This window comes from Meleagris gallopavo, chromosome 6 (assembly GCF_000146605.3).
Source record: "Meleagris gallopavo isolate NT-WF06-2002-E0010 breed Aviagen turkey brand Nicholas breeding stock chromosome 6, Turkey_5.1, whole genome shotgun sequence".
Classification (NCBI taxonomy): domain Eukaryota; kingdom Metazoa; phylum Chordata; class Aves; order Galliformes; family Phasianidae; genus Meleagris; species Meleagris gallopavo.
In genome coordinates, this window is record NC_015016.2 from 3,705,124 (window position 1) to 3,715,651 (window position 10,528).

Here is a 10,528-nt window from a genome sequence, read left to right on the forward strand (position 1 = left end):
GGCTCGGTAGAGCAGATGTGCTTGAAGGATACAAATGTTTGCTCAACACATTCATCCTTATCCATTTTCCATAGCTGTGTTTCCTCAAGCTCTTGGAAAGTTTATCAACGTGTTTGTCATTGAAGTTTCCACTTACTTTTGACACCACTGCCTGTTGCTACATGAAATGAATGCAAACACCGCAGACCTATTCACCTGACTGCAGACCTATTAACAACATTCTTTGCATGCTTCAGTGATTACAGACAAGCCATACATCTAATAAGTGCTTTTGAACTACTGTCAAGCTCCTTTTTAAACCTCATTAAGATTGGATTACTTGGTTATATTAATCTCGGTGGCCCTACGCCAGCGGTCCTGACTCATACTGGTTATTGTAACACATTGCCTGTAAGAATACAGGAAATGTCAAAGTCAGTTCTGAGGCAGAAAGGCAAAAGCAAGATGCTGCCCCCAAGACATTTCTTCTTTCATAGTACTGTCCACAGGATAGATGGAAACCAGCATCCTGTGATTTCAGCATGCAGTGATAACGCTGTGGAGAGAGATATGCAGCAGAGGAGAGCTCTCTGCCTGCCACCCAGGCACAGAAGCATTTCACAGAATCATAAAGGTTGCAAAAGACCACTGAGATCCCCAAGCCCAACCCACTGCCACCATGCCCACTGACCACGTCCCTCAGTGCTACATTTCCACATTCTGGAACACCTCCTGGGACGGTGACCCCCACCTTTCAGCCTTTACAGGTAGGGAAAACAGAGAAATAAAGACTTGATTTGAAACACAATATGCCAGCAGTGGAACATGAGAGATTTGAATTCCTGGCTCTCAAGGTCTTGCTCAACCCAGAAAACCGAGGCTGCCTTTCTTCCCTTGTTACTCTTTTGTTTTGTTTTGTTTGTCTGAATTCGAAAATCAGGATATTGGATACTGGGGTGGTTTCCTATATCACTGAGAGGACGTTTTCAAAAACATGCCCTGAATCACCAAAGGGGAGAGGTACTGCTGAAATGGCCTTCCTATTCCACTGGGCACTGCAGTGGAAGGTGAAAAAGAGGCACTTAACAGGTGCATTTAAGTTTGCTTTTTATTATTTTTAGGCTTTACTTCCAGAACCTCGAGTCTTATTCTGCAAAGGATTTCCCCCATGGGGCTCACTAGAGCAAAGCCTGGTGCATTTGTTTTAATCCTGACTGTTCTAAGTAGATGAACGTGATTACTCTGGATAGGGAGGTCAAGAGAAAGGCTGTTTGTTGTTTATTTTTCCCTCAGCTGTGGAAGATATTTGAATAGCAAGTATGATCCTGTGCCAAAAAAGGGGATGCATCCTTTTAAGCAAGCACTCAGCTATGGGAAACTTCCTGTACAAGTGCCTTTTCCTTTCTTTCAATAAAAGTATTTTTGTCTGTCTTTTTTGGCTCTGTGGCCTTATGCTTTATGTTTGTCTTCTCCAACATTTGACTCCTGTGTCAGATCAGACTGTTAACTCAGCTTTCTGCTGGTTCCATTCGGTTGCTAACATCCTCAGCAAGGAGGTGCGTGGAAAGCAAGTCCAGGTTTCTGGAGCATCAGGATGTGAAGCATGGCTGTGCAACATCTGACTCCTAGCATAAGTCACATAAAGAGAGCATAAACTGAAAACATCCACGATCTGCCAATAAGTAATCTTCACCTTTTCCTCCTCAGGAGTTCTACAAAGACTTTTCTCAAAAGAAAATTAAATGGCAGTGAGATACAGAATGATAGACAAACTTGAGTTGGAAGACTCTCCCGAAGATCTCCAATCTAACAACTGCTCAGACTGGGCTGACTTCAAAATCAGGCTCAGGGATTTGCCCAGTGAGATCCTGAGAATCCCCAACCTTGTTTTTTAAATAGGTAAGTCACCTGAAGCACTGATAGGATCTCCAAGTCCTTTTCTAATAAATAATGCTGAATACACTGGAACTCTTTCCGACTTGGATCAGAAGAAATGCACTAGCATGCTAGGAAATGATGGTTTCATTTATTTCTGCTGCTTGCTTTCTATCTCCAGAGAGGGTCGTTTCTAGGTTTTTAACTCCTACAAAATGTTTTGGAGTTGAATAGGGCACTCTACTTAGAATTCTTGTGTAGTACTTCAACTCCTATCTTAACTTAATTCAGGCATAATAAGAGCAATGTGATTTTGCAGTCCAGCTTGCATTTTTACCACTGCACCTACCAATGATGCACAGGCAGAAGTGCTGTTTGCAGGTAACATTCTACCTCCATTCTGGTTTTTTGTTGTTGTTTTTTTTTTTTGTGGATTGAGAGAAAAGTCTGTGGGGTCTGCCTACCATTCAGCCAGTATTATTGACAGCTGTAGGTACTTGGAGAATATTATTTTGTCAATCCTGACATGCCTTGTCCAGCTGTTTCAAAGATTTCAAGTGGGAATGAATGAAGCCTTTGTTAAGTCAGCCAATTGCCTTCTGTCTCTGTTCTCAGAATCTAAGATGAGTTGAACAATTTTATACATAAAGCTTCAGTCTTTCACAGCCTAGAACTTGTATTTTTTTTCTGGGAAGAAGCTCAAGATTCAATCAATTGCACTCATCATCTTATCCGGAAAAAAGTGTCTTGCTTGCTTTCCCCCTATAAAAAGAAGATAAATACATTTGAAAAATCACACATCCTTAAGCAATTCAATTGCATACGCCTTAGTTCAGTCTCCCTACCTCTGTTTTCATTGTAGTGTAAATTGCCTTAGTCCTAGCAACAATCTTTGCCTTTCCTTTTTATATCTGTGTGTAATGCAGCATTCATTGACAAACAGCCAATACCCAGGGAACCTGATTACTGAACAAAAAAAATGAATCTTTGTTACCAGTTCTTTGGTAAATAAGCATGAAATGATGCAAACCTATTCTGTTACCATAACTCATAAGTCATCCTTAAACTTTGGAGGATCCATCCAGCTTCATCTGACCTTTCAGGTGGGAGATTTCAGTACAGACATCTAGCCTGGAAAAGGCCCAACTACCCTAACTTAAAGTAGCATAAGTAAGCCATAATTTCTTGGCAAAATAAGTGATTGTAAGGCCCACAGAATGGCCTATTAGTGAAAATGGAGACAGTTGGAGCTAATGACGTCTAACACAAAAAACCCCCATGGAAAGGAATTATGACTGCTCTTCAGAAGGGCTGCAGAAAATGAAGGCCAAGCCACAGTAAACCCTCTAGCCATCTATTTTAATTAGAACCTGACTGTATTAAGCATTGCTCTGTAAAATTTCATACCCCAAACCATCATGTTTGAAACTGCTTTAGCTGATTGCTGAAATATATAGGAGCAGATTAACGAAATGACTAAAAGGTCCTATAGCTTTCCTTCCTGTGAGGCCTCTCCCATAAAATAAAGCGCAGTTTGGTTCATACTCTGGGTGACAGATGTTCATCATAGGCAACCATTGTCAAAAATGCTGCGAACAAGATGGGCATCAAAAATCAAATGTGCTCTTAAGCTCTTTAAGCCTGTAAGTAAGATTCAAGCATATTGGGCCATGTCTTCATTCACTGTGAACTGTCACAATACAGTTGCAGTGCAGAACAGCCAAGTATGTAGCAAGAAATATAAACTGCCCTATAGGGTGGCTTTTTTTTTTTTTTTTTAGGAAAGATTGGATGGGATTCATCTCATCTAACTCGATGTCTGCAATGTAGATATTCCCATCTGAACTCCTTGCTCTCAGCTCCTCTCATAGCCAAGGGAAGAAACAGACAGAGCAGGGCTGTGAGTCAACAGACTGAGTGTAGACACTGAGTTTAGGGTGATGTGAATGAAGCTGGCCTTTTCCAACTGTACTGATGAGAAATCCAGTGATTACAAAGGGAGCCTGGGTAGATCAGAGCATCTGTAGGTACTCGCTGATAATGATATTCATAGATAATTTTATTCAGCCCTGTCTTACTTAAGATGGCAGTTTGTTCTATACTGGACATGTCGTGAACGTCTCAAGCAGAGACTGAAATACTAACAAGATCATCTGCTTAGTATGCAACCTGTTCACTCGCATTTATAGCTATTTATCAGCATATTTTCCAGCCCTGTTGCTTGCCAAATGGAGTATTGTGCTGCTAATGACTCTAATAGCTAGCAAAACTGAGGTGACTGCACAAAGATAAGTAAAAGGAAGAACATACTATGTTCAAGTGTCTTTTTCTTTCTTAACAAAAGACAAGTCATTTACTTGACTATTGCTTCTTGTCAGTAAGATTTTTGCAAGCAATTTGTATATAATGCAAATGCTGCCAAAGCAAACTCTACAGTCACACTCGGTAACTTCAGGATAAGTTTTATAACTATATGGCCAGTTTGAGAGTCCTAACTTCAAGAAATATTGGATTCTAACTTAGTTTGCAAGGATACTTGTCTTGTTGAAGGGAAGCTGGTACTTATACACATACACATGTTGCTTACATGCCAAATATAGTTTCAAGTGGCTAACTTTAGCCACCCGGAATGGAAAAATGCAGCAAGCATGATCCAGAATAGATGACTGTTATTCTTGGGAAAAGCTGATGCTTTTCTTTGAGAATGACACAACGCTATTGGGCTACAGAGATGAAGAGAGATAATTTATGTTGGCAGCTGAATTCTGGGCAAGAGGATGTGCAAATCCCCACTTCATGCATTCTTCCACTCTGTAAGCCTGGTTCTCCGGTGCGTAACTCCACTATTACTTCATTGAAATCCTGCTGGTATTATTGCTGTGACTGACAAGTGGATGTTTGTAAAACTGTTTCTAACCCATTTACCTGCCAACTGCTGAGGCAAATTTTAGAGGCTCCTCCACTACAGCTGACAGTGTCAGGCAACTACATGAAGAAATACCATGAACATTTCTTGTTTGTTTGCTGTGCTGTGAGCTTGCTCCTGGGGGAAAAAGAAAATAAGAAGTGATTTTCAAATGTGTCACTACAAAAGCTAAACAAGCACAACTCAGTTACTGAAATAACTGAGATCCCACGATTGCAAAGCCAGGCTGGATGTGGCTCTGGGCAGCCTGGTCTGGTGGTTGGCAACGCTGAACATAGCAGGGGGTTGGAACTAGATGACTGTTGTGGTCCTTTTGAACCCAGGCCATTCTATGATTCTATGATTAAATTCAGAGCATCCTACTCAAGAGGAGGATCCTCTCCTAGGATCATCTGCTGAAACTGCACTTCAGCAATGAAGCTTTCAAAGGCAAAGATGAAGCTTGTCAGAAATGACAGGCTTAAATGTGGGGAAATTAGTGAAGGTCTTACTGAATTACCAAGTGCTGGCTGCAGTCACCTGGCACGTGCATGCACTCAACCCACAGCACCTCAACTTGCCTAAGACTTGTGATGGGCTGGGAATGTGCAAATTTGTGGAAACGTGGTTTGGCTGACATGCAGTGCAAGATTCTGTACAAATGTTAAAGCACGCTGTATTTAGATGTGTCCACACAACTTGGCTGCCTCACTCTGGTTAATGGAGACCTACTCCATACAGGCAGTGGAATGTGAGCCCCAAAGAGATTACCTTTGTTGGGCATCAAAGTAGCTCTTGAGGTTTCACTGGATTCACCAGCTCTCCACCAAGATATAAGCTCAGCATTAAACTATGGTGATACCTATGCCTATTCTTCCCAGTCTGTGAGGAGTCCTGCACAAGGTAACTTATTTAAATTGCAGGACTTAATACACTGTCTGACTCTCGATTCAGAACAGAAGCTACTTCAGAAAGAAAGGCTTGGTGCTCTTTGAGGTTTGTGGAGGTCCAGAGAAGCCAAGAGCTGATTGCATTGCCTTGGCAGCAGCATGTACAAAACACCGAGCTGGGCAACCTATCTCAAGGAAAAGCCCTGCACTGCTCCATGAGAATATGGTATCAACATGAGTTCCACAGTAAAGAAAGAAAAAATGTATTTTATGCCCAAGGGGGGGATGCTTCCACCTAATCTTCCTCCTCAGTCCCCACTCTTAAGGTTTATATAACACTCCAGAGACTTCACTATTAGGAACCATTTCAAACAATGGAACTTTCTTTAAATATAATTATTTTCTCCTCCATCCCACTTACATTCTTCATTCAAGTGTAACTGCAGGCACTGAGGAGGAAGAAACTATGTGCCTCTATACTGCCAGCGTGATTTCTATTATCCCAAGCTGTGCTTGTTACCAACTCTGACCCATCATTATTTCAGGAAACCGTTACATTTATTATTAATAAGATCCCTCCAGCTAGCTTTCTTCCCCAGCAGACTTTACGCTGGCTTCAAATGTCATCATTTGCTCTTTTCTCTGTGGCATTCACTCACTCTGCAAGAAGCATGGGACTCCTCCCATTCCCCTTCCTAGCCTGACTTTCCTCAGATCCAGCATACCCAGACCAATGCACCTAGCTCTTCAAAAATGATGCAGCCAAAAAGGGACATGTCAGCACAACACTTTCAGAGACTTGAAGATGCTATGAGCTATCACAGCATCTCTGAAAGGAGTTTATTAGTTTAAGAGATGAATAAAGCACCTCTGATACGTACTACAATCTGGATCCACTCAGACACTGCACAAGATATTTAAACCCTACTTGAGATCCCAACTGGGAATCCAAACAGTCTACCTTCCACAGAAGCTTACAACTTGTGGATGCTGAAAATAGGAGTGAAACCTACATTTTGCCTTGTGTAGAGAGGGCTTATGTAGAGATTGAGACTACACACCTTAGCCCAGGCTGTATGTTTTTTTTTTCACCCAGTGAAAGTCTACCATAAAATGCAAGCACTACCCTGCAAGCAACCATATGCCTGTGTTCATCACTTACTTACCTTTTTCCGACCCCAGGACTTTTCAGTCCGGGTTCAATTTCAAGAGGAGATACAGAATGTGTCTTTCAGAACACTTACAGGACAGATGCAGCAACTGGAGCTCAGTTCCTATAGACTGATCTTAGGACAACAGCTGAATATTGATGGTGTTCTACTTTGTAGATGAGCAGTCCAGTAAAGTCATCCCTGCCATAGCTCTGCTGGGAACACTCACAGAAGAGAGCTCTGGATGTCACCTGGAGAGACATATTTGATATTTCTTACTGGTTCCCTCTCCTTTTACTGTAAGATGTTTCATCCATCTGAGAGGTGTTCTAATATTTCAGTCCAACTCCACCCTTTGGATACTTACGTACTGTGTAATGTCTCTGTTACTATAACTGCCTGTCAAACTACCTGGCTTTATTGTGGAAACTTCTCAGAGTTCCAGGTGTGGCCAGAACCTTCCTGACTTGTTACACCAAGAGCTGGCCATGTCCTTCCACCAGTGAGGATGGATTCTGTATTGTTTCCCCACTGGGACCCAGTAAGAACATTTGCAGGTTTAGGGTTTGAGATCTGCTTAAATCTTTTCAGGACTTGAGCTTTGAAAAGGAAAAAAAAACAAACCACAACACAATGACAAAGAAACAACAACAGAAAACTCAAATCCCCAGATAAGGAAAAAGGACTCACCCTTGTATGGTCATGACTGAAAGTAATATCTGAAAGTCATTTGAGCAAGAACTAAGCAATTGGATCCACGCCATGATCCTATATGGAGACTCTCTCCATCCAACTGGTCAGAACTGTCATGTTCTCCTGCATTCCTACATCTCTGCTTGTTGGTCTCACGGGTCTTCATGTGCTCTCAGAAAGAACAAGGCTTGTATCTCATATAAAACATCTGCTTACGTTGCGTGTATCTATCCGTATCTGTATATATCTCTCTGTCTGCATTTTAAATCTTTCACCAGTCTTACACATAAAGTCAAACAGTATGATGAAGGTCCCCACAAGTTTTATAAAAGGAGATGATTGTGAGAAGAGCAGCCAGAAGCACCTTGACCGAAGGAGAAGCTTGCAACATGAGCTCAACCCTTAAAAAATATAAGGGAATCTGAAGGGGATTGACCTTCTAAGCAACCAACCCAGTCAACAGATAGCTCTGGCTGGATTTTGCAGTCATCCATAAGTGGAAAAGTCCTAGAATCATGACAGAAGGAATGATCAGTTTAATCCTTAGATAGTCATAGTTTGGGGATGTTTTGTACTATTTCAATACAGCGTTAACATTATGAGCTTCTCGTTCTGCGCAGTGTAATAAACAGAGATAAATCATAACAGAAAGCCATGGAGTAGTGTGATGGAAAACCTCTCTGGTTTCAAGGGAACTGACCTATGTCTATGCACTTGCAGCTTCAGGCTTCTTTCACCAGTTCTCATGAATTCATGCCATCCCACTGCGTGTGAGTTTCCAGTCCCGGAGGTGAATGTTTAAATGCAATAAAAACTTCTGCTGGATTTATTCCTCCTTTTGCATTTTCATGAAAGCATTCATATTAATTGGAAGCATGCAACACTGAGTTACTTTGTTTTCTTTTAATAATGAAAGGAAACAAATGGTGGAGCACAATGGCAAGAGAGGAAAAAGTAGGAAAGCTTAAATATTTAAATGCATTCAGACTGTTGAATAATTGAAAGAAAAGAGAAAATAATGTGTTTTTTTTTTCATTTTTTTTTTCCCCCAGGTCTACTAGTCTATAGAGTCTATCTATCACCTTGCTGTGATATTCACATTGTATTAAGCTCAACCTCTGCATGGGTTTAGGTACTTCAGTCTCCTTGTAGGTGTTCTGGAGAGGGTGAGAAGCTGTTGCTTTATGCCTTTTGTGATCAAATGACAAAAGGCAAAAGAATACAACACCCCAGAGAAAGATGTCCAGGCACTTCTCACCCCAAGAGAGCCTTGCTAAGCTCATGCAAACCCTGGGAATTTGTTGTGCAAAAGGGACTCTTTCCTCTTTTCTTCTGTGCTACCATGACCTTTATGCCAATCAATTTTAACTGGGGACACATACATACACACACAAAAAAGCAACAACAACAAAGGAGAGTTGTAGAAAGACAATGTCACAGATAGGAGGAGGAGGCACTGACTCCCTGAAAGGAGACCACAAGGTGCCCAGGGTAGGCTTTGCTCACTGGGGGTGACAGGCAACGCATGACTCTCCTCTCAGTGGAAATCCAGCAGCTGGGCTGGGAAAGAAGGAGGTCACATCTACTTCTGCTCCACAGCTGTGACTCAGGACATGGCTGGGCTTTTGGGGACAGTCCCAGCTGCATCTGTGGGCAGGTACTGACACTGATTCACTGGGAAGCCCAGACCTTCTGCCTGATGTCTGCAGTCTGACAATACCACAGATGCATCCGCTGTAAGGATGGCCTTAGCTAAGGATGCTGAAGGCAGTGTGTAATTGGTATCTGTTAGACACGGGAGCTTTTGGGCCCCCACAGGCTCTGGCATCCAAATTGATAAGATTTTAGTTCCCTTATAACTAACAGCCATCCTAGGGCAAGACAGCAGAAGGCCAGATACTCCATGGGCAGGTGTGCTAGTGAGTGTATGGCATGAGGATAATGGGGTGCACCTAGTGCCTATTGCTCCTGTATGATGGTGAGGGTGTATGCAGCACACCTAGAATCACAGAATCAAACAGGAGGGGGAAAGACTGTTTACGAGGGTGGATATTGACAGGGCTAGGGGGAATGGTTTTAAACTAAGATGGGAGGTTCAGGTTAGATATGAGGAGGAAGTTTTTCACCCAGAGGGTGGTGAGGCACTGGAACAGGTTGCCCAAGGAGGTTGTGGATGCCCCATCCCTGCAGGCATTCAAGGCCAGGCTGGATGTGGCTCTGGGCAGCCTGGGCTGCTGGTTGGCGGCCCTGCACACAGCAGGGGGTTGGAACTGGATGAGCACTGTGGTCCTTTTCAACCCAGGCCACTCTGTGATTCTATGATTCTGTGATTAGGGTTGGAAAAGACCTCTAAGATCTTCTGGTCCAAGTGTTTTACCTAACGCTGCCATGCCCACTGACCACGTCCTTCAGTGCCTCATCTCTGAGGTTCCTGGACACCTCCAGGGATGGTGACTCTAACACATCCTGGGAATCCTGTGCCAGTGCATCACTTCTCTTTTTGAGAAGAAACATTTCTTAATATCCAACCTGAATCTCCCCTGGCACAACACGAGGCCATCACCTCTTGCCCTGTCGCTGTTATCTGGGAGAAAAGGCCAACACCACATCGTTACAACCTTTTTTCAGCAAGTTCTGGGAAGTCTGAGTTTTGGAGAGGGACGCCGGTTGTGCCTACAGCCCGGGCACGGGGAGCTGCACTGCTCCTGGAGACTTTGGGGCAGCGGAATCCCCAGCAGACGGGAGATGGCCACTATTTCTGGAGGCTCGCATTGAAGGCAACCTCCTCACACCTTGTGCTCGCGGAAAGGGCTCAACACCGCACTCAGCGCTTGGGGAAGGGATGACCTCACAGCTTCAGCAGGGCTGCGCGCAGTGAGGTCACTACAGGAGCCGGGTGAGGGCGAGGGGTGACTCCTTTTACCCCCACTGAAGAGGCGGACGGAGATCCCCGAGCTGTGGGGGTCGCGCTCCGCGGGGGGTTCGGCCGCCTCCATCCCCGCGGCGCTTCAGGCGGAGGGCGGGCTCGGCTCCCC